Genomic DNA, 23,330 nt, shown 5'->3' with positions numbered 1-23,330 from the left:
CCCTACCCCCACTCCCGGACTCCATAAAGCTGTTTTCTTTTGAATGAGGGAGTAAGAGGCTTCCAAAAATATGTTGGTTTTTTTTTCTTAATTGACATTTTTTTGTGGAGAAAGTTATGTAGCATTTGCCCTGCCCTCAGACTGTCTCATGCACTGAGCCATCGTGTAGAGACAGCCCTTTCCAAACATCCCCCCAACACCTCACCCCATTTCCTCTGAAAAAAACAGAGATGTGCATGCTGGATTTTGGGGAATGAAAGGAGGTTCGGCTACCCCCCTCAAAAGGCACCTGGTTCTCTGGCTTCCTGAACCTCATCCTTACTCTCAGTATTTTCCTTTGTCCTGTTCCTTAAGGGAGCAGATTTGGAGCATGTGTGTAGCTGGTCTCCAGGGAGTAGCATGCTCTCACTAGTGAACCCAACTAGGGGGGAAACCAGACAGGGTCATGTCCCTCCGACCTTCTTAGTGGAACCAAGCCAGCAGTCAGCTTGGAATGTCTGTGGAAGAAGACTCTGGCAGCCAATCAAATTGCACAACCCCACAACTCCTCCGAGCCTTGAGTCACACTCCACCCCACCCCAGCCCCCCCTGCTGTGAGCCCACAGTGCTTTGATGCAGCCATTCTCAGATCCCTGGTCCCGTTGCTGACATGCCTGTCTAGCCCATTTCCCTCTGAGTCCAGGCAGGCAGCATTACACCTCTGTCTCTGTGTGCCTAGCACAATGCCTGATGCTTTTTAAGCTCTCACTAATTGCCGGATGAATGAACATAGATAAAATATCGGTTGACAATTAACCCACTTCAAAGGATGGAGAACTTTATTTCTGCAAACTGTATTGAAGTAATTTGTTCACAGATTAAATCACTCAAGTGCTTACTGGACAAATGAGTGAGTGGCTTTCTTGGCACACTTCATATCAAGTGACACATATTGGACCAGTCACAGAAATGTGAGTTTACTCATCAAACATTTGCTGAGACCCATCTATGTGCCCAGGACTGTTCTGTACACAGAAAGGGGAGACCTAATTGAAGGTGAGACCCCAGCCCTGTCGTTGAGAACATCTTAATCCTAACAAAGTGGGGCAGATTCAGAAAACTCTTTGCAGAAGCCTTTTGACACTCCAGGTTGGCCCTAGATTCCTGGACACACTTGCTGGGATTTAGACATTGCTCAGCCAGCCAGATGGGTTCCGGTCACAATGTCTCAAGAGCATATCATGTCACAATGTACTATGGTCACATCACTAAAGCATCCAGACATGCGTTCAACCATTATGAAGCCAAACCAGTGTCTATGGGGAGATGAGTGGTTCCAGGATAACCCCAAGTCTGAAAGCAGGAAAGTAAAGGGAGAACTTCACTGGACACAGCGACTGGAAAAGAGAGGGAGTTGTGCCAGCCTCTTCCATCAGAGCTGTGGCCTCTTCCTCCTGTCTTTCTAGATTTCCTAACCTTTTCTCAAAGGGAGAGTGTGGCTAACTTAAAAAAAAAAAAATTTCAACACTGATTCCCACTCTCTTTTCTTTTACATGCCTCCATTCTAGCACCTGGTCATTTGAACTCTGTGGCCAAGAGAAGGAAGTCAGCTAGGGGCTTTTGGGAATGCTTCTGCTTTTCTGACACCTCCCCTTCCCAACCCCCTTTCTGTGTTGAAAACAGACCCGATGCCTCAAGCTGGGCAACCTTCCTGTGAATATGAGACATAAACAGAGACATCTGCCCTGACGTCATTGAGCCACCAAAGCAAACTTCAGGCTTCTTGTGTGAGAAAAAAATCCAGTTTTGTTTAAGCCACCATTAGGTTTTCTGTTACCTGCAGCCAAACATATTCCTAACTGGGCTAGAGATTTAAATTTGTTTTTCATTCCCATGAGAAATAATGAGCAATGGTGAACAACACACAGGAAAGAAGAAAATGCTATCAGAGGGTCTGTTATCCCTGGGACCCACAAAGGCATTTGTGGAAGAAGAGCCCATTGTGGCTGACTGTGGATATGCCAGGGGGCCCTTTTGTTTCACAAATAACATACTGTGGAACCTTTTAAAATGATGTTTTTAGCAATAAAATATCAATTTTCCAACCACCTATCCTCAAGTATCTAATCAGACTCTCAATAAGTGGACAGGCTTGCATCACTGATGACTAATGCTTGGACGGATTCTTTCAAGTATCAGAAAGCACTTTCATACACATTGTCTGGTGTGATCACCACCACCTTTGTCAGCTCCATGAATACATTGGGCAGAGTTGTGCCTGCCTGGGTTTAGAAGGGCAGTTTTTTAATCCTTTAGGAATTAGTCACTACATGTGAAATGTATGCTGGTTTTATGTTTTTAAAAGCTTATGGCAGTCACTATATTGTGCTAGTCCATAGTACCTTTACTCATTATAGCCAAAAAGTGGAAACAACCCAAATGTCCATCAATTAATGAATGGATATATAAAATGTAGTATTTTTTAAAATTGCTCAGTGAATTTTGTTACATTTATAGTTGTACAACAATTATCACAACCCAATTTTATAGCATTTCCATCCCAAACCCCAGGCACATCCCCCCACCCCCCAACCTGTCTCATTTGGAAACCATAAGTTTTTCAAAGTCTATGAGTCAGTATCTGTTCTGTAAAGAAGTTCATTGTGTCCTTTTTTTAAATTACACATGTAAGTGATAGCATATGATGTGGGTGTCTGTCTTCACTTAGCATGATAATTTCTAGGTCCATCCAGGTTGCTGAAAAATGCCATTATTTCTTTCCTTTTAATGGCTGAGTAATATTCCATTGTGGATATGTACCACATCTTCTTGATCCACTCCTCTGTCGATGGACATTTAGGTTGTTTCCATGTCTTGGATATTGCATATAGGGCTGCAGTGAACATTGGAATACATGTATCTTTACAAGTCTTGGTTTTCTCTGGATAGATGCCCAGGAGTAGAATTGCTGGATCAAGTGATAATTCTATTTTTAATTTTCTGAGGAATCTCACACTGTTTTACACAGTGGTTGCACCAATTTCCAATCCCACCAACAGCATAATAGGGTTCCCTTTTCTCGACACCCTCTCCAGCACTTATTGTTTGTAGACTTTTGGACGATGGCCATTCTGGCTGGTGTAAGGTGGTATCCCATAGTGGATTTGATTTGCATTTCTCTAATAATCAGTGGTGTTGAACATTTTTTCATGTGCTTTTTGGCTATCTATATGTCTTTTTTGGAGGACTGTCTGTTTAGATCTTCTGCCCATTTTTTGATGGGGTTGTTTTCTCGTTAGGGAGCTGCAGAAGTTGTTTATAAATTTTGCAGATTAATTCCTTGCTTCATTTGCAAATATTTTCTCCTATTCTGTGGATTGTCTTTTCATTTTTTTAGGGTTTCCTTTGCTGTGCAGAAACTTTTTAATTAAGTCCCATTTGTTTATTTTTGTTTTTATTGTCATTATTCTAGGAGGCAGATCTGAGAAGATATTGCTGTGGTTTATGTCAGAGAGTGTTTGGCCTACATTTTCCTCTAAGAGTTTTATAGTGTCTGGTCTTATTTTTAGGTCTTTAATCCATTTTGAGTTTATTTTTGTGTATGGTGTTACGCAGTGTTCTAATTTCATTCTTTTACATGTGGCTGTCCAGTTTTCCCAGCACCACATATTTAAAGGGCTGTCTTTTCTCCATTGTATATTCTTGCCTCCTTTGTCATAGCTTAGATGACTTTAAGTGCATGAGTTTAATTCTGGGCTTTCTATCCTGTTCTACTGATCTATATTTATGTCTTTGTGCCAGTGCCATATGGTTTTGATGACTGTAGCTTTGTAGTATAGTCTGAAGTCAGGGAGCCTGATTCATCCAGCTCCATTTTTCTTTCTCAGGATGTCTTTGGTTATTCTGGGTCTTTTGTGCTTCCAAACAAACTTTAAAATATTTTGTTCTGTGAAAAATGTCCTTGGTAATTTGATAGGGATTGCATTTAATCTATAGATTGTCTTGGGTAGTATGATCATTTGGATAATATTGATTCTTCCAACCCAAGAGCATGGTATGTCTTTCCATCTGTTTGTGTCATCTTTGATTTTTTTCATCAGCATTTTATAGTTTTCAGAGTACAGGTCATTTGTCTCTCTAGGTAAGTTTATTCCTTGGTATTTTATTTTTTTGATGTGATCGTAAAATGGATTGTTTCCCTAAATTCTCTTTCTGATCTTTCATTGTTAGTATATAGAAATGCAGTCAATTTCTGTGTATTGATTTTGTATCCTGAAACTTTGCCAAATTCATGGATGAGCTCTAACAGTTTTCTGGTAGCATCTTTAGGATTTTCTAGGTATAGTATCATGTCATCTGCAAATAGTGATAGTTTTATTTCTTCCTTTCCAATTTGGATTCCTTTTATTTCTTTTACTTCTCTGATTGCTATCACTAGGACTTCTAAAACTATGTTGAATAGTAGTGGTGAGAGAGGACATCCTTGTTTTTTCCTGATCTCAGTGAGAATTCTTTCAGCTTTTCACCATTGAGAATGATGCTAGCTCTGGCTTTGTCATATGTGGCCCTTTTTTTTTTTTTTTTTTTTTTTTTTTTTTTTTTTTGTCTTTTGTCTTTCCAGCACTGCATCTGCAGCATATGGAGGCTCATAGGCTAGGGATCTAATCAGAGGTACAGCTGCTGGCCTACGCCACAGCCACAGCAATGCAGGATCTGAGCTGCGTCTGTGACCCACATGACAGCTCACAGCAACACAGGATCCTTAACCCACTGAGCGAGGCCAGGGATTGAACCAGCAACCTCATGGTTCCTACCTAGTTGGATTTGTGTCTGCTGCGCTACAATGGGAACTCCCATATGTGGCCTTTTTACATAGAGGTAGGTTCCCTCTATGCCCACTTTCTGAAGAGTTTTTATCAGAAATGGGTGTTGGATTTTGTCAGAGGCTTCTTCTGCATCTGTTGAGAGGATCATATGGTTTTTATTCTTCAGTTCGTTAATGTGTATCACACTGATTTGTGGATATTGAAGAATCTTTACATCCCTGGGATAAATCCCACTTGATCATGATATACAATCTTTTTAATGTATTGTTGGATGTGGTTTGTTAGTATTTTGTTGAGGATTTTTGCATCTGTGTTCATCAATGAAATTGGCCTGTAGTTTTCTTTTTTTGTGGTATCTTTGTCTGGTTTTGGTGTCAGGGTGATGGTGGCCTCATAGAATGAGTTTAGGAGTGTTCCTTCCTCTGAAACTTTTTGGAATAGTTTCAGAAAGATAGGTGTTAGCTCTTCTCTAAATGTTTGATGGAACTAGCCTGTGAAGCCATTTGGTCCTGGACTTTTGTTTGTTGGAAGTTTTTTAATCACAGTTTCAATTTCAGTACTTGTGATTGGTCCATTCATCTTTTCTATTTCATCTTGGTTAAGTCTTAGAAGATTGTACTTTTTTAAGAATTTGTCCATTTCTTCTAGGTTTTCCATTTTATTGGCATATAGTTGCATGTAGTAGTCTCTTATGATCCTTTGTATTTCTATGATGTCCATTGTAACTTCTCTTTCTTCATTTCTAATTTTACTGATGAGTCCTCTCTCTTTTTTTCTTGATAAGTCTGGCTAAGGGTTTATCAATTTTGTTGATCTTTTCAAAGAACCAGCTTTTAGTTTCATTGATCTTTTCTTTGGTTTTCTTCATTTCTATTTCATTGATTTCTGCTCTGATTTTTATGATTTCTTTCCTTCTGCTAGCTTTAGGTCTTGTCCTTCTCTCTCTAGCTGCTTTAGATGTAAAGTTAGCTTGTTTATTTAAGCTTTATCTTGCTTCCTGAGGTGGGCTTGTATTGCTACAAACTTCCCTCTTAGAACTGCTTTTGCTGCATCCCATAGGTTTTGTCTTTTTTTTTTTTTTTTTTTTTTGGTCTTTGGAAGGCCGCAACATATGAAGGTTCCCAGGCTAGAGGTCGAATCAGAGCTGTGGCTACTGGCCTATGCCAGAGCCTCAGCAACACCAGATCCAAGCTGCATCTTTGACCTACACCACAGCTCATAGCAACACCAGATCCTAACCCACTGAGCAAGGCCAGGGATCAAACCCGCAACTTCATGGTTCCTAGTCAGATTCATTTCCACTGCACCACGACAGGAGCTCTGCCATAGGTTTTGGAGTGTTGTATCTTTGTTGTCATTTGCTTCTAGGTATTTTTTAATTTCCTCTTTGATTTCTTCAGTGATCCATTGGTTGTTTAGTAGCATGTTGTTTAGTCTCCACATGTTTGTGTTTTTGGCAATTTTGTTCTTGTGACTGATTTCCAGTTACATAACATTGTGGTTGGAAAAGATTCTTGATATGATTTCAATTTTCTTAAAGTTACTGAGACTTGATTTGTGACCCAGAATGTGATCAATCCTAGAGAATGTTCCATGTGCACTTGAGAAGAATGTGTATTCTGCTGCTTTTGGATATGTACTATAAATATCTATTAAGTCCATCTGGTCTCAAGCTTCATTTAGGGGCTGTTTCCTTGTTAATTTTGTGTCTGGATGATCTCTCCATTGCTGTAAATGGGGTGTTAAAGTACCACACTATTATTGTGTTATTATCAATTTCTCCTTTTAAGGTTTTTAGCAGTTACTTTATATATTGAGGTAATCCTAATTTGGGTGCATACATATTTACAATTGTTATATCTTCTTCTTGATTGATCCTTTGATCATTATGTAATGCCCTTCTTTGTCTCTTATAATATTATTTATTTTAAGGTCTATTTTGTCTGATATGAGTATTGCTATTCCAGCTTTCTTTTGATTCCTGTTTGCATGGAACATTTTCTTACATTCTCTCACTTTTGATTTGTATGTGTCCCTAGAAGTGAAGTGGGTCTCTTGAAGACAGCGTATATATGGATTTTGTTTTTTAATCCATTCAGCCATTCTATATCTTTTGGTTGGGGCATTTAGTCCATTTACATTTAAGGTAGTTATTGATATGTATGTTCTTACTGTCATTTTATTAACTGTTTTGGATTTGTTTTTGTTGCTCTTTTTTTCTTCCCTTCTTCTCTTGTTCTCTCCTCTTGTGGTTTGATGACTATCTTTAGTATTGCATTTGAGTTGATTTTTCTTACTTGTGTGTATCAATTATAGATTTTTGATTTGTAGTTATCCTGAAGTTTTGATATAGGAGTCTATATGTATACAAAATTGTTTTAAGTTGTTGGTGTCTTAATTGCAGGTGCATCTCCATTGTCCTGCATTTATACCTTCCTCTTCTCACAATTTCTGATTTGCGTAGCATATTTGTGTGTGGATGATTTCCTACCTTTACTGTATATATGCCTTTACTGGTGAGCCTTATCATTTGTGGTATTTTTGTCTCTAGTTGTAGCCTTTTCTGCCTAAAGAAGTTCCTTTAGTATTTGTTGTAAAGCTGGTTTAGTGTTGCTGAATTCTCTTAGCTTTTGCTTGTCTTTAAAGCTTTTGATTTCTCCTTCAAATATGAATGATACCCTTGCTGGGTAGAGTAATCTTGGTTGGTGGTTTTTTCCTTTCATCACTTTAAGTATATCATGCCACTCCCTTCTGGCTAGCAGAGTTTCTGCTGAAAAAAATCTGCCAATAACCTTATCAGGGTTCCCTCCCTAGCTGCTTTCAATATTTTCTCTGTCTTTAATTTTGGTCATTTTGATTAATATGTGTCTTGGGGTGTTCTTCCTTGGGTTTATTTTATATGGTACTCATTGTGCTTCCCAGATTTTAGTGAGTGGTTCCTTTCCCATGTTAGGGAAGTTTTTTGGTTTTTTTTTTTTTTTTTTTTTTTTTTTTGTCTTTTTGCCATTTCTTGGGCCGCTCCCGAGGCATATGGAGATTCCCAGGCTAGGGGTTGAATCGGAGCTGTAGCCACCAGCCTATGCCAGAGCCACAGCAACATGGGATCCAAGCCATGTCTGCAACCTACACCACAGCTCATGGCAACACCAGATCTTTAACCCACTGAGCAAGGGCAGGGATCGAACCCGCAACCTCATGGTTCCTAGTCAGATTCATTAACCACTGCGCCACGACGGGAACTCCCCATGTTAGGGAAGTTTTGACTATCTCTTCAAATATTTTTTCTGTCCCTTTCTCTCCCTCTCTTCTCCTTCTGGCACCCATATAATACGGATGCTGGTGCATTTAGCATTGTCCCAGGGTTCTCTGAAACTATCTTCATTTCTTTTCAATCTTATTTCTTTTTTCTGTTCCACATCGGTGATATCCACTAGTCTGTCCTCCACCTCGCTTATTCATTCTTCTGCCTCCTGTATCCTGCTATTGCTTGCTTTGAATGAATTTTTTGTTTCAGTTATTGTATGTTGCTTGCTTAAGTTTTAAATCTTGTATTTATTTGCTCAATGTTTGCTGTAAATTATCAATCTTTGCCTCCAGTTTATTTCTAATATCTTGCATCATCTTCAGCATCATCAATCAAAAATCTTTTTTTTCCTGAAGGCTGATACTTTCCAGATCCCTTAGCTGTTTTTCTGGTATTTTTTCCTTGTTCCCTTATGCGAATTATAGTTCTCTGCCTTCACATTTTTATAGGTTTTTGGTGTGGTCTCCTTTTTGAAGACAATAGAGTTGTAGCCTCTCTTACTTCTTAAAATGTAGTATTTCATACCATGAGATATTACTTGGCTATAAAAATGTATAAGTACCAATACATACTACCACATGGATGAACCTTGAAAACATCATGCTCAGTGAAAGAAACCAAATACAAAAGACATACTGTATGGTTCCATTTATTCTATTTTTTAATTCCATTTATATGAAATGTCCAGAATAGGCAAATCCATGGAGACAGAAAGTAGATTAATGGTTCCCAGGGACTGGGCAGAGAGAATGAGAAGTAGTGCTCCTGGGTTCAGGGTTTCTTTTTGAGGTGGTAAAAGTGTTCTAAAATTAGATAGTGATGATAGTTGTACTAGTCTGGGCATATACTAAAAACTACCAATTTGTACACTTGAAAAGGGTGATTTTATGGTATATAAATTATATCTCAATAAAACTGTCAGCATTTCTCTCGCTCTCTCTCTCTCTGTATGTGTATGTATGTATGTGTGTGTGTGTATATATATATGATTTCAGATTCTGGAGCCCAACGTGTTGAGTTTGTATCCCAGCTCTGCCACATACTGGCTTTATGATTTTGGCCAAGTTACTTAACTTCTCTGTGCTCAGTTTTCTCATAATAAGACTCCTTTTTTGGGAGGCAGATTAAATTAATTAAAATATATAAGTTGCTTAGATCATGCCTTACACATAGAACATATTGTGTACTATTATAGTAAGTATTATAATTATTAAAACTTGAGTTTCTTATTTGGCATGGGAGCATTATTTACACCAAGTCATAGATAAATTTACATAAATAATAGACAAACTTGTGTGTGTAGAATTTGTTGCCCTTTCTTTACCCATTTACTATGGGCTTGGTTAGTCGTAGATACTAATTTGAAACACACAGAATATCCCCAGGTCTCACCAGCTGGTGATTAAACACACACACACACACACACACACACACACACACACACACACACACTGATTTTGAACACATATCCTCAAGTAGAGAACTTCAAAGTGTCCCTCCTTTTGCTTCTGGAAGTACAAGCAAGTAGCCTGCATGAGCCCACACTCTGTTAGTCAATTGGCATGGGTACCGGGAACCCACATTTCCTTTGTCTTCTACCATTGCTGGCACAGAGCTACCTGAGGGAGCCCCTGTCCCCCTAGGGCTATGAGCATCTTCAGTGCCATTCCCACCCAGGCTTCTATCTCCAGTGTGCTCAGAGTGGGCAGGAGACCCATGCAGAAGAGTGAGTAAAGATCTCCCCAGCCACACTGTCACCCAGCCACAAAAGAGCCGAGTCCATGCCCAGAATCTCACATTTTCAGAAGATTTCTCTTGATCTCCAAGCTCTCCTTCCTCTAACTACGAGGTGAAACCCAGTCCATTAGCCCATACTCATAATGGTTGTTCCTGCCATTTTATCCAACATCTTCCTTTCTCTCCTGCCTCCTTCCCCCATTAGGTGCCAAAAATTTTTTTTAAATATTCCCCGTGCAATTAAAGGAAGGATCAAAAACAGATACAAGTAGCAGGTGAAGAATAGTCTTGTTTGCACTAGCAGCACCCAGGATCTGGGATTTAGTTTGGCCAACAAAGTGCTCCATCCCAGTGTTGATAAGGAACTGCCACCTGAACACTTTATGAGGGCGAGAGGCAGTTAAGGCCCTGCTGATTGATTCAGTTAGTAGTTATCGATCATTTACTAGGTGCCTGGCATCAGGCTACTGCCAGGGGTACCATGATGCACAAGCACAGAATCTAGCCAAAATCACAATTTGCAATGAGGTGAAATTTGGGTGAATCTGCACATTCTTTGTTTCCCAGTGAAACATCAAGGATGGGCTATCACGTTTGGATGAATAAGGCACATTCCCAGCCTGGACCCTCCAACTCCCTCCATAGAGAATAGAAAGATAAACATTCTTTTATTTGCAGTTGACATGGTTTTATTTTCATGAACGAGGAGGAGCAGCCTTAATAGACAACAGGCACTGTTCTCCAATTACTGCCAAAAAGAAGAGCTACAGAACATCTTTTCTGAAACCACATCTCTGAATGCCTAACTCTGAGTTCACAGTCCCATACAGCAGTTTCCTTTTGGTCTAGAGCATAACTATACCTATTTGAAAACTTCTAAGCTAAATTTCCAGAATAACGCACTAGGAACATTGTCCCCATGTGCTCATTTTATAGTATCCCTGTAGGGTAAAGAAAAATCCTCCTAGGGCAGGCTGTGTAACTCATCTAAAAAACAAATTAAAAAAAAAAATTGGGGGGAGACTTTCAGCAACAGTGGAACAAAAATGGAGAATGGTTAATTAACTCTCCATTAACCAGGCTATCTTCTGCCTCTAAACATTCTGATTAGTCAGAGCTTTATTACACTCTCAAGGATTTATAGTAACTCACTCAAAGCATTGCCCAGCAATTCCTTAGGGGGGCTACTTCAATGTTTGATGGTATGTACTTCTACCTCCAGGTATATACCCAAAGAATTGAACCTTGGTCTCCATCAGATACTGGTACATTAAAAGATGCTCAAGGAGTTTTCCTTGTGTCTCAGAGGTAGCAAGCCCAACTAGGATCCATGAGGACATGGGTTTGATCCCTGGCCTCGTTCAGTGGGTGAAGGATCCAGTGTTGCTGTGAGCTGTGGTATAGGTGGCACACGCAGCTCGGATTTGATGTGGCTACGGCTGTGGCTGTGGCTGTGGCCAGCAGCTACAGCTCCAATTTGACCTAGCCTGGGAGCGTCCATATGCTGAGGGTGAAGCCCTCAAAAAAAGTTGCTCAACATCCTTAGGAAAATGCAAATCAAACCCACAATGAGGTACCACTTTACACCCATTAGGATGACAAGTACAAAAAAAATTGGAAAATAACAAGTGTTGTGAGGATGTGGAAAAATCAGAATCCTTGGGCAAAGTTGGTGGAAATATAAAATAGTGCAACTTCTATGAAAAACAATGTTGTGTTTCCTCAAAAAACATAGAACTAGAACTATATGTGATCCAGCAATTCTGCTTCTGAGTGTGTTCCCAAAATAACTGAAATAACTGGAAGAGGTGATTATATACCCATGCTCACAGCAGCATTATTACCAAAGGCAAAAGGTAGAAGCAATTTAAATGTACATGGATGAATGAGTGGATAAAGAAAAGTGGAATATGACACAGTGGAATATTATTCAGCCTTTAAAAAGGAATCAAATTCTGATACAATCTACAACATGAGGAAACCTTGGAGAGATTTCTGCTAAGTGAAATAAGCCAGACACAAAATAAAAAATACTGCATAATTCTATTTATAGGAGATACCTGGAGGAATTAAAATCAGACAGAAAGTAGAATTGTGGTTCCCAGAGGCTGGACGGAGGTGGAAAAGTGAAGTTACTATGGAGTTATTGTGTAGGGGGTACAGAGTTTTGGCTGGGAAGATGAGAATTCAGGAACTGTTTAGTGGTGATGTTCCACAATATGAATGTTCCTAATGTTATTAAACTGTGCACCTAAAAATGATTTAAATGATTCATTTTATGCTATTTATATTTTACTACAGTTTAATTTTTTTATGAGAAAAGAATGGGTATGCTTAGAATGCCACTTGCACGTACATCCCCAAGTGTTCACAGGCCATTTGTTCTCTCCTGATTCTGAAGACCCCCCTGGCCTGTTTATCCCATAGAAGAATCAGCCTTGGCCTTGGACTCTAGTCCCACCATCCAGTAAGGAGAGTCTGATGAAATGGCATTGCTGTGTCCACATGTGATCTACGAAAATAATATTTCATCCTCACCAGCAGGACTGTTTGTGGCTGCACATTAAATAGGAATAATTTCCAAAGACTCCAGCTGGCCTTCCTCAAAAGGTAAAGAAAATCCAACATTTTTAAGGTCTCTCTAATCTTTTGTTGTTTCAAGTGAATGCTTCCTCTGAAGGACTATTTCAGCATTTCTGGGATCTATTAAGAAGAGCATAATGAAAGTTACAGAACCAGCCAACTTAGAGAGAGAGGGAGAGAGAGAGGGAAAGAGAAGAAAACGTTGTTGACTTAGAGAACACCCCCCACGCCCCCTTTATACCAAAGGAACCATAGCTTCATGCCATAAGAAATGCAAACTTGGACAGGCTCACAAACCCGCCTGCCTCTTTAGCTAATGACAGCCTCAATTATGGGGCCTAATCCTGCATTCCTGACACTCCCCTTATTCCTGCATAACTTCCAGAGGAGTCAAAGGGCTCTCAGCCCTGGCCCTGGCAGGAGACATTAGCTATGCAGGAGCAGTGCCTGGGGCGCGCTGGCAAATTTAAGGGTCTGTTCATATAATGACACACACTTGGAAGCCTTAAATCCTCATGCTTTGACTCTTCACCTTATACAGAAATAAAAAGCCACAGTAACTCCATTAAAAAATATAAAATTGCTCCACAGGAAATGAACACTAGTTTGCTTCCAATTTACATCGGTTTTGGGTTTCTTCTTCCCCACCCCCTTTTTACTTTTAATGTCTGCGTCCAGTTTTATGGAAAATATTTTCTTTAAGGGAAAGAATCAACACTAGCCTCGTGCTGGGTCTTTGCATTTTATTTACTAAACTGAGCAAAACAGCTTTGATTTGCCAGCTCTCGCCCTCCCTTAAAGCAGTGGGAATTCCTGGTGAAGACACCTACAGGCTATCCTCTTATGTCACCCCAGGACACATCTGATGACCTCTGGCTTAGTGAGAAGTGCCCTTGTTTTCTATAAACTAATCATCCATCCAGCTATATTAATGAAGAGACTCTAACTCATTTTCATCCTAGGCACACGCTGTACATTATCAGTCTCCTAATTAATCCCAGGCAATTCAGGGGGCAGGGATTATTACTTCCAGTTTTCCTCACTGCTCCTCATTCCAGAGACTTGGGCAAACAGAGGGTCACGCTCTGTGTCTCGCAGGCAGGGTCCCTGCGTCCCAGCCCAGAGCCCACCCCACCCCCAGACGCGATCCCTGAGGCCTGGGGAAGCCTGGGAACTAGCACACCCAGGCTGATCTCAGGCGGTGGGGATGCCTCGGGGGAGAAAGAACCTGGGGTCAGCAAACATCTGGCAAGCCTGCTGAATAGACAACTGTCAGCAGCTTCTCCCCCAAGTCAGAAAGTAAACGCAGAACCTTGGTGCACTGAGCAGAGCTCTGGGCAGCCCAGCCTTTCACTGTTTGCCCCTGAGCCTTCTCCACAATCACCTCCCTCCAGAGTGCACGTGCGGATGGGGGTAGCACCAGGCATGCCCCGCCCTCCACCACAGGCCAGGCTGCTAGCTGTGCAAGGTGGAGGCCTGGGGCTGAACGTTCAAACCTCCCCACCACCACTCCTCACCTCACACAGGCCAGATCAGGATCTTGTTGATGACATAATCTCCAAAGTGGAGGATTCTTGGGTTCGCCGAAAAAAGGAGTTTCCCTTCCTTCCCTCTCCCCTCCTCCCTTCTCTCCCTTACTTCCCCCTTCCTCCCTCCCCCTCCCCCTCCTGGTCCTCCTTGGTTCTCAGAGTCCAAGTCCAGCGAGGCAACTGTTCAACCAGGAGCATCTATAAGCATCTTCAAAGGAAGACCAGCTCCCTTGACTCTTGAGGCCCTTGAGCACTGGAAAATCTTCCCTTGTTGCATTTGAAAGAGCTTAGGGTAAAGAAACCTGTGCTCAAGTCCTAACTCTGGCACTAACCAGATGGTTACTTTGCCTCCCCAAGCCTTGGTTTTCTCCTCTCTCGAGTGGGGGTCATAATGCCTCCTTCTTTGTAGAGTGGGTGTGAAACAGCAACCCTTCTCAGTCTCCTTCATAAACTTCTCTTCTGATGAGTCTGTGACATTGAAGTTCCTCAGCACCGGCCCTGACCCTCCTCTCTTCTCACTCTCAATCCCCAGGCATCCTGTTCACCCGGTAATGGGTAGTGACAGTGTCTTTGGATCCCTTTTGAGGGTTCTGTGCCTGACAGTCCTAAGGACGAGGAGGAGGGCTGCCCTCAGGCTGGACTGCACGGCAAAGAGGCAAACACGCTTGGGGTGTGGAGCATTGGAAAACCTTTCCTTGTTGCATGGGTTCCTTCGTGTTGGGTGGGGAAGCCGTGAGTGTAACTGATTATCCAGACTTCCCCTTGGGGGTCAGGCTGACGCTCCCCTCTGCAGTGGTTTGCCCAAAATCACACCCTATCTTAGCTTCCCCCGGTTCGCTTTATAGGCTCCCAGGGGATACAGCCTTATCAAGTAATTTGCACACAACCCCACATCCCAGGATCTGTTTTTGGGAACTTCTTCAAAAATACTGCTAATGGTTTCACTTTACCTCCAGCCAGACTCAGATCCAAATCTCCAGACATGGATCTAAATCTCTCCTTGACATCTCTTGTACTTCTCAGTGGTGATCTCAAGGTCAACAGACCCCAAATAGAATTCATGGTCTTCCCACATCCCCGAGCCCAAGTGCCTTCCAGTCCCCCAGTTCCTGAATCCTCCCTTCTTACCCAACCCCCATCCACTTCACAAGGTAGCATCGTAGGAGTCTCCCAGATTCTTCCTTCTCTTTCAACTGATAGTCCCCTCTGCCCCACCCCCACCCAACCCCCACTCCATACAAGCCATCTTCCAGCTCCTGTTGATGTCATCTCCTACATGCACCCAAAATCTATAAAACTCTCCCCATCAACTTCCACCACCACCCTGTCTAAGCCACTCTTTTCAGAATACCTGCAATATCCTCTCGTAGGTTTGCATACCTCCCTTCCAGTTTCTAAGATTAGTGGTTATTCCAAAACACTGATCTAACCAGGTCATTTCCCCACACAAAACTCTTCAGTGGACTTTCACTGCTATTAAGTACAAAACTCCTTAGGGGGCCACTAGGCCCCTCCCTCTCACTTCACTCCAGCCACTGGCATGGACCTCTTTTTTTCTATCTACCCAAACCATGCTTCCTTCCCCTCTTCACCTTGTGGAATCTGTCCAGCCTTCCACTCTGCTCAAGCATCTTTCTCAGTGTAACTCAATCTCCCTGCCTAGGACAAATTCCCTATTTCTGGTTCTTGCAGCACCGTGCCCTATTCTCCTTAATATCCATCATGGTTGCAACATGTTGCAGTCCAGTGATCACAAGCATGCATATGGGTGATCACATGACTCAGCAACTCAAGCCCAAGTTCTGTGGAGCCAGGGGCTATATAGGGCCTTTCACCTCTTTATCCTCATTAGTACATAGCAGACACTCAATAAACTCCATCATGACTATAATTAGAAACTCCAGAACAAAGTGAGGAGGATTTACAGAAGGGTATCTCCTGAAATATAAGTAGGGCAGTGCTGTTCTGTCACTGTGATCTTCCTGTGTGACCTGGGAAATCAGAAGATTGTGATGTAAAACAAGGAGCTGTTCTCTCTTGAGAGGGAAACAGGAAACAGATGGTAGGTATCCATTCTAAATGCTACACTGGTATTATCCCCTTCTTAAAAAGGAAGACATAGGAATTCCCGTCGTGGCGCAGTGGCTAACGAATCCAACTAGGAACCATGAGGTTGCAGGTTTGATCCCTGGCCTTGCTCAGTGGGTTAAGGATCCAGTGTTGCCATGACCTGTGGTGTAGGTTGCAGACAAGGCTCAGATCCCAAGTTGCTGTGGCTGTGGTGTAGGCCAGCGGCTATGGCTCCGATTAGATCCCTAGCCTGGGAACCTCCATATGCCACAGGAGTGGCCCTAGAAAAGGCAAAAAAGACAAAAAAAAAAAAAAAAAAAGGAAGATATAGATAAATTGTAAACATTTAATCACATCTATATATCTATTCTCTCGTGCTCTCTCGCTCTCTCTATATATATCTATATTTTATTTTCTCCAATTGAAAGGACTTGCTGCACCTGTAATAGCCAAGCTCTCAGTTTACATGCATGATGTCATTTTATCCTCACAGAAAGTCACAAGGTATTATTAGCCCCATATTATAGAGGGGAAAACTGAGAATCTAAATATTTACCCAAGATCACATAGCTAGTGAGCAGATGGACTAGGCTTTGAGGACAAAGCTTTCTTCCTGCCCAATCTAAGGCTAACTGGCCCCATCTAAGACTCATCCTGTACATTCTGACAAACATCTGAAAGTTGATTTATTGAAAAAATGTTCAGGGAGTTCCCATCATGACTCAGCAGTAACAAACCCAACTAGTATCCATGAGGATGCAGGTTCAGTGGGTTAAGGACCCAGCATTGCTGTGAGCTATGGTATAAGTCACAGCTCAGATCTGGCATTGCTGTGGCTGTGGTGTAGGCCAGCAGCTACAGCTCCGATTTGACCCCTAGCCTAGAACTTCCATATGCCATGGGTACAGCCCTAAAAAGACAAAAAGAAAGAAAGAAGGAAAGAAGAAATGTTCATCTGTGAATGTCTGGTGTTCCTACATGAAGTATGACTGCTTCTGGTTTATTTCTTGGTAAAAATCACCATAAAGCCTTTATTCCCTGATCCAGTGGATACTATATTTTGAAAGAAGGTGATTCATAGTAAAGTCCATGAGTTTATGAAGGACAATGACCAGGTTGTATTTATTTTGGTGATGTCTTAAAACTGGCAGTCTCTCTAGGACCATTTGTGAAATGAAATTTGACTTCTGTCTCATTGGTCTCTTTTGTTAAGACAAAGTATTAGAAATTTCTGGTTCCACTTAGTTTCCACTCTCAATATTCAGTTCATTTTTCCAGACTAAGAGTTTGACTGGTTTTGTGAACATGCAACTGTATGTTTGGAAACATGAGAATGAAATTTTTCCTCTTTAATTGTTCCATGACCCAATCACAATGCTTAGTTTGGGAATATATGGAATAAATTTCAAATAGAGCCAGTGCTTTTGAACGAGGAAGCAAATCCACGCAGCTTCATTTTTCTACTCCAGGACTGGGGCATTTTTACACAGAATCTGGACAGCCCAAGGTAAGCAACACATCTGAAGTGGGTTCTTTGGGACTTTGAGGCTAGCCAGGAGCAGTGACCACAGCCTCAGAATCCCTGTGATGGGGGAGGCAGGTCCTACCTTCAGGAAGAAAGGGATGTGACCTACCTGCTCCTCTTAAAATCCAGTTTGTATTTCTATAAAGTTGCATGCTTTGTACTTCTTTGTCGCCAGGCTTGTCTTGCAGAAGCCTCCCTTGATTTGACAGTTCCTTACAATTTACTCAGATTAAGGCATCAGGCAGAAAAGCAAAGTCTCAGCCTCAGACAAAGCTCGGATAATGCCGCTTGGGGCCAGCACTTTGACAATTCTGTACAATGTATACGTTAACTTTGGGGCTGAGACTTGCCACCCTCTTTCTGGAATGTTCTATCCTGGATCTTCCCTTCTCTTAATTCAGATCTCAACTCAGTTCCATCCTCCTTGACCACTCCAGTAAATAGGCCTTTACACAGCTGTGTATTTTCTGCTAAAGCTCCCATCGCCCTCTTAAATGTTCTTATTGGTTTTTCCATTTCTTTGGATTGTCAGCCCCACAAGGGCAGGGACCTGTCTTATGACTCCTGCCTCTCTGGGGCCAAAAAGAGTGCCTGGCACATTTGAAAACACTTGGTATTTTTTTTGTCGTTATATCAGTGGAGGAGCAGATAACTTCATTTGAGTATCAAGGTCCTGTGGATGAAGTTCTGTTTTTTTGTTTGTTTGTTTTGTTTTGTTTTTGCTTTTTAGGGCCAAATCTGTGGCATATGGAGGTTCCTGGGCTAGGGGTGGAATTGGAGCTACAGCTGCCAGCCTACACAACAGCCACAGCAATGCAGGATCTGAGCCTCGTCTGTGACCTACACCACAACTCATGGCAACATCAGATCCCGGACCCACTGAGCAAGGCCAGGGATTGAACCCACACCCTCATGGTTACTAGTCGGATTTGTTTCTGCTCTACCACAACGGGAACTCCTTATCTTCATTTTAGAGATGAAATACCTAGATCTTCATGAGGTTAACCAATTAGCCTAAAATCACACAGCCAGTTTGTGGCAGAATCATAATTCCAACCTAGATTTTCAGCCTCTGTTCCAGAGTCGTCTTATGGGAAGGAAAGTGAATTTTAACCCCAAATTGGGACATACTGAGTACTCTTAACAACAAGCACCCCATCAGGGATCATTGCCAAGACTTTGGAGTACAAAGAGCAGGATTAAACCTGGACTCTCTTCCCTATTTCAGAGATGAAAAAGCATCTACAAGCTCAGCTCAGAGGCAGAGCTGGAGACTGCTTCCCACGCCAGCTCCTGGTCGTGGACCCTCTGCTCTTGCACGCTGCAGACCCTCTCCCATCCCTCCCTTCCTTGGCCTTGGACCTCAGTGGCCTCTGGGCCCCTCATTCCAGGAGGCTCTGGCCTGGCTCTAGACTTTCTGCAATTTTTCTGATGTCCTAATTTCCCGATCACCTGTGCTGACACGATCCTGATTTCCTTCAATATGTCTTTTTACCACTCCTGGGAAATTTATGTCTGTTCTGGCATATGTCCCCATCTTCCTTTGTGAAAAGAGAAGCAAGGAAGGGAAAGGAAAAAAAAGCCTCTTAATATTTTTTAGCAGTGTCTTCATGTTCTGTCAATAAATTACCTCTGCCAGCTTTTAGAGGCCTTATTGGCTCTTGTACTGACCTCTTGTTCCTCCAGTACTAGAAAAATGACTTATTATTTATCTCAGCCTCTCTCACAATCTTCTTTTCATTCTTCACCTTTGCTTTCCTTATCATGTTTTTGCACTTTCTTAACTTTGTACTATAATTTCTCCAGCTGAGTTGCCGTTTGATTTTTTTTTTTTTCATACTTTCTCGCTTTCCTAGTTTTGATTACTTCCCCTGCCACTACCACATCCTTTTTAGAGCTATTTGTTTGGCTTATTTTCTATGCAGCATGTTGCTAGGGAGCATGCATTTTCTCTGGGCAGTTTCTATTCATTTCTCTCTGATTACAGTCTTCCTTCGGCGGCTTTTCCTTCCAGTCTCTCAGTGCCCTTGGATTTTCTTGGTAGGAGCTGACAACCTTTGTTCCCTCTGGATTTCCCACATGTCCTGCTAAGAGGGTCCTAATTCCTGCTGGGCCTTACTGGGAATGAGAAGTTCCCCCAGACACTGGGCTCCAGGTCAAGAGAGAGCTAGGTACTCCAACTGACACGCCACTCAAGTTTCCCCCACATCAAACTGCCTATGGCTACAAGACCTTAAAGTGAATGGTACCCCATGCTTCCTGGCAGGACTTCAAGACTCTGCAAAGCACTTGACCAGGTAGTTGGGTAAGTCCTGGGGGCTCACTAACAAGACCAGTCAGGTGTGAATGGTACCCTCTGGGCTCCTTGGCCAATGTCTACCTTCGGGGTGCCTTTCTGTCCACTGGGCACTGTTGCTCATGCTGGGCACTGCTGCCACCTCTGCTGGGCATTGTCACAGTGATTGGTATCACCACTTAGCTGCTGCCAGACTCTTGCACTGCCATGGTCAAGACTGCAGCTCTCAGTATCTCAATGTCATACTATGTTTGGATAGAAGATTTCTCCTCTCCCACATTATGCCACAGATGCCAAGATGGTGTTGCCTGGGTCTTATAGAGTTCTCAATGAGGCAGAGTGTTTCATTTTCACCTCCAACTCTCCTTTACTGGTGCTCAAATAAGAGTCCAAGTGGCCTGGGCTAGGTACACTCAGACCCCGTCTGCCTTTTTGACATTGAGGCAATATATGTCTGTCCATCCCATCATCCAGTAGAAAGATGTCTCCTGCAAGTGGCTCCTTAGTAGTGGTCACCATTTAGGACCCCACTGCTAGATATGGACTTTGGATACAAGTAGGACCCAGTCCTAACACCTGCCATAGTCCAGTATAATCTCTGTTGCCAGTTGTCAGCTTAAAAATCATCCTGAGTATGTCTTTCATACAGCTGCAGGTAACATGATTTAGTGAATGAATACATAGAAAATGAAGGTGATGGCAAATACAACATACAACACAAAATTTATTCAGACTTATGTGTGCCAGATGCTATGCTACCTTCCAGAATTAAAATAATAAACATGACTCCATTTTTTTACCATTGTTTTTGAATCTAAGTTCTGGTGAAGGAGAGAGCCAAGTGAAGATAAAATTTAATCATTATACTTTTGGTGTTAAGATAAAAGTTTGCACTGGGGGCAAGGGGAGCAAAGAGGAGGAGCCGATAGTCCATTCTGGATGTTTGTGGCAGATTTCCTGTATTTCCAGAGTGTTCACATGAGTAAGTTCACCATAGTTAATACACTAGTTATCACCTCCCCATCCACACTGACTCACACCTCAAAAGAATGATATTATGTAAACCACCTGTTATCCAGGTGCCAACTCATGAGTCAGGTGTCAATGACCTACTCTGGGCCAATAGGATTCTCTGTTATGGAAATCTGGAATGAAAGACCTGAGACACTGAGTCAGGTGTACCCCTAAAATGATGGCTACTTGACTTGTAAGGTCATAAAGAATTGGCCCTGAAGTTGATGGCCGAGCAAACCAGAGCCACTTAGGAGGCAAAGGTATGAGATTTTAAGGACATGAGTAAACAGGAGAAGAATCTGAGGAAGACAGAGGAGGGGACCAGATCAGAGTCCTTGTGCCCCTCTGATTAACTGACATTGGTCCATGGCTTCTGGGCCTCACATAGTCCAATAGCACTTCTTTCCTCTTATTTTTCTATAGGATTATCTGCCATGCTCTGTAGTAAAATTCCTCTCAACTCCAGCTGGTCTAACTAGATTTCTTTGCTTTGCAACCAGAGCTTTAATTAATATAACCTCCCAGTTACAGACTTCTGGTACAAATGCCTGACTTGTCTTCATTACCCAGCTTCCATGTTGCCTCCTCTCTGAAGCCTTCCATGACAGCTCCCTCCATTGTGATCCTTCAAAACTCTATTCATAACCATTAGACTGTGGTGTGATTTATCTGTTTATAAACACTTCTCTTCCCAGACCACGAGGTTCTCAAAGACAGAACCGTGTCTTAGTGCCTGATACCTGGAAGGTGTTCAGTCAGTGTCTGCAGCATTGCCTCAGTGGCTCTGAGTTGGGTCTGCCAGTTGGCACACCATGCTATCTGCCGCCAAACTTTCCAGGCACTCGAGGGGTCTGAGTTTCTGCTGACTTTGCGAATTTAGCCATTCACTCTCAGCTCCATCTTTTCTCAGTTCTCCCTGGTGTCCAGGATTGCTCGCTTGCTGGTTCCCTCCTGCTCTATGCAAACTTCACTACCTTTGGATCAGTGACAATTGCAAGGCGACCCCCCTGGGGCAGAGCACATGCTGTTTCCCAGGGTGCTAGAACTCTTTGCTGAGTTTTGGCTCCTCTTAATGGCTTTGTGTGGTTGCCTGGGGCCCAAGCTACCTGTGTGTCTGCTCATGACAGCATCCCCCACCTGATCCAGCCATCTGTTTATTTTGGCTGCATCTCCTTCTTTATGCTCTCCCGTCTGAGAAATGGTGAACAGTAGCTACTTCCTCTAATCAGTCAGGAGCCCTCACTGACTTGTCCATGGTAGAAAAATTGTCCCCGCAGCAGTAATGGCTTTCTTATTATGGGGGAGAACGTCAGTGCTCGTTTGCTGAGGAAAAGCAACAAGGACAACAAAACCCCTTTACTCTGTTTGGACCATTTTTTCCTTTATGGGTTTCAGTGCTCCCAGCACACCCACCAAGGTTCCCTGCCAACTGCCTGCTACATATCCAAACTGCTGTTTCAGCCCCCATCAGCCTGGGGCAAGGAGGCCAAGGGAAGATTGTCACAGCCTTAGGGGGGTTATTTGCTCTACTCTGGTTCTCACAGACAGCATTTTGCAAGAAGGGTTTCTGCCAGTACACCTGAGGCTCTGACCTCAGTACTGCTCAATGTAGGACTGCCTGGGGGCACAGGTGGTTTAAATACACTGGGGTTGTGACCCCTTTGCCCTGCAGAGTTTCATTTTTCTGACCTCTGTTCCCAGGCAAAAAGAAAAAAAAAAATACCCGTCTCAGTTCATCCTCTAGAAGTTCAAAATGGACCCCCTGGCCTCCCTCTGAACATTCCCTCTTGTGTTGATAGATATGGCCTCCATAGCTTCTGTGACAGTCACATGCCTGGTCTGGAAATGGAGTCAGAACTGGGGCTGAAACAGCACCTGCTGGGGTGCCATGTTCAGGCTGTTTCTAGTCTCCATGATGGGTACAGGACGTCCACTAAGGAGGGGCCGATCTCCAAAAGGGCTCTTCCTCACTTGAGATGAAAGAAACAGCACGGCTATGCCCGTCCATGTCCTTTGGGCCTGTTGCTGTGGGACATACGTGGAATGAGAAATCGATTCAGTCTCCAGCCAGGCCAGGAGCTGCGAGCAATGAGCATGGGAGAGGATGGCCTTGTCCTGATTCTCTTCCTCTTCCGTAGGAGATTGCAGTACAACAAAATATTAGCTGAGGAGATATTTTAATCAAGGGACAGAATGATACTTATTTAGGAATTCCCATTGTGGTTCGGTGGTAACAAATCCGACTAGTATCCATGAGGAGGCAGGTTCTATCCCTGGCCTTGCTTAGTGGATTAAGGATCTGGCATTGCCTTGAACTTCCGTGTAGGTTGTGGACATGGCTTGGATCTATTGTGGCTGAGGCTGTGGCCGGCAGCTACAGCTCTGATTCAACCCCTAGCCTGGGAACCTCCATATGCCGCAGGTATGGCCTTGGGGGTTGGGGGGAGAAAAAAAGAATGAAAGAGAG

At 42.7% G+C, this 23,330-nt stretch overlaps 1 long non-coding RNA gene across 3 annotated transcripts in view; it reads left to right on the top strand.

The window, feature by feature from the left end:
* Window positions 1-23,330, top strand: part of LOC110255488 — a 46,390-nt gene that overhangs the window by 6,752 nt on the left and 16,308 nt on the right. For all 3 annotated transcript variants that reach the window (XR_002335871.1, XR_002335869.1, XR_002335870.1), the window contains exon 3: window positions 12,274-12,456. This is a non-coding gene — a long non-coding RNA (uncharacterized LOC110255488). The remainder of the gene's footprint in view (window positions 1-12,273; window positions 12,457-23,330) is intronic.

The sequence above is a fragment of the Sus scrofa genome, chromosome 1 (genome assembly GCF_000003025.6).
Source record: "Sus scrofa isolate TJ Tabasco breed Duroc chromosome 1, Sscrofa11.1, whole genome shotgun sequence".
Taxonomy (NCBI): Eukaryota; Metazoa; Chordata; class Mammalia; order Artiodactyla; family Suidae; genus Sus; species Sus scrofa.
Note: the sequence above shows the minus strand (reverse complement) of the source record. Positions and strands in the feature narration are given on the sequence as shown.